This window comes from Mus musculus, chromosome 10, assembly GCF_000001635.26.
Source record: "Mus musculus strain C57BL/6J chromosome 10, GRCm38.p6 C57BL/6J".
Classification (NCBI taxonomy): domain Eukaryota; kingdom Metazoa; phylum Chordata; class Mammalia; order Rodentia; family Muridae; genus Mus; species Mus musculus.
In genome coordinates, this window is record NC_000076.6 from 55,091,972 (window position 1) to 55,093,024 (window position 1,053).

Consider the following 1,053-nt stretch of genomic DNA (forward strand, 5'->3'; position numbering starts at 1 on the left):
TAGTCTGGACTGGCTAAGAAGATGCACTTTTCCTTCATCCATCTGCTTAGTCCTTCAGACTTCATCATATTTGATCTGATTTCCAGTGGCCATAACTCCATATCTATCCAACAAGATGTTCTCAGTATGTAGATTATGCTGCTTATATAAATGACTAGAGAGATGACTCAGGAAATTAGTTCATCTCCCCAACCCATCATGAACACAAAAAGATGGGGCATAGTGACATGTATCTATAATTCTAAGTTGCAGAAAGCTAAAGAACAAGGACTGCTGAATGTGTGAGGCCAGCCTAGCAAACACAGCCAGTTCTAGGGAACCTAGGGCTATGAACAAGAACTTATACGATATATTTATAATCTGAGTTCCCCTCCCATATCAATGTAAGTGTAATGCATCTATTGCACATTTCCAGTGGAGAAGCATGACTACTAAAGGGCTGGGGAGATGACTCAGCAGTTAAGAGCACTGACTGCTCTTCAGAAGGTCCTGAGTTCAAATCCCAGCAACCACATGGTGGCTCACAACCATCCGTAATGAGATCTGACGACCTCTTCTCGTGTGTCTGAAGACAGCTACAGTGTACTGAGATATAATAATAAATAAATCTTAAAAAAAAAAGAAAAAAGAAAAAAAGCCTACTACATGAAAAACCAGAAAAATAAATCCAGGTGTTCTTGACCTCACCGAGCCAAGCCTTGAAGTGGGAAAGAAAATAATGTGTTACCACAACTGTAACCATAAGAAGGTAATTATATGTTTAAGTTTTCCTTTATTAACTTTCTTGTTTTTCCACACTTTGGTCTTCCTTCTTCTAGAACTTCATGTGATGTGTGAATTATTTCTTGGATATTCCCAGCTTTGGGGTTAATATCAACTTATCAGTGAGTGCATACCATGGGAATTATTTTGTGACTGAATTACCTCACACAGGATGATATTTTCTAATTCCATCCATTTGCCTAAGAATTTCATGAAGTCATCGTTTTAATAACTGAGTAGTACTCGATTGTGGACCACATTTTCTGAATCCATTACTCTGTTGAAGGACAT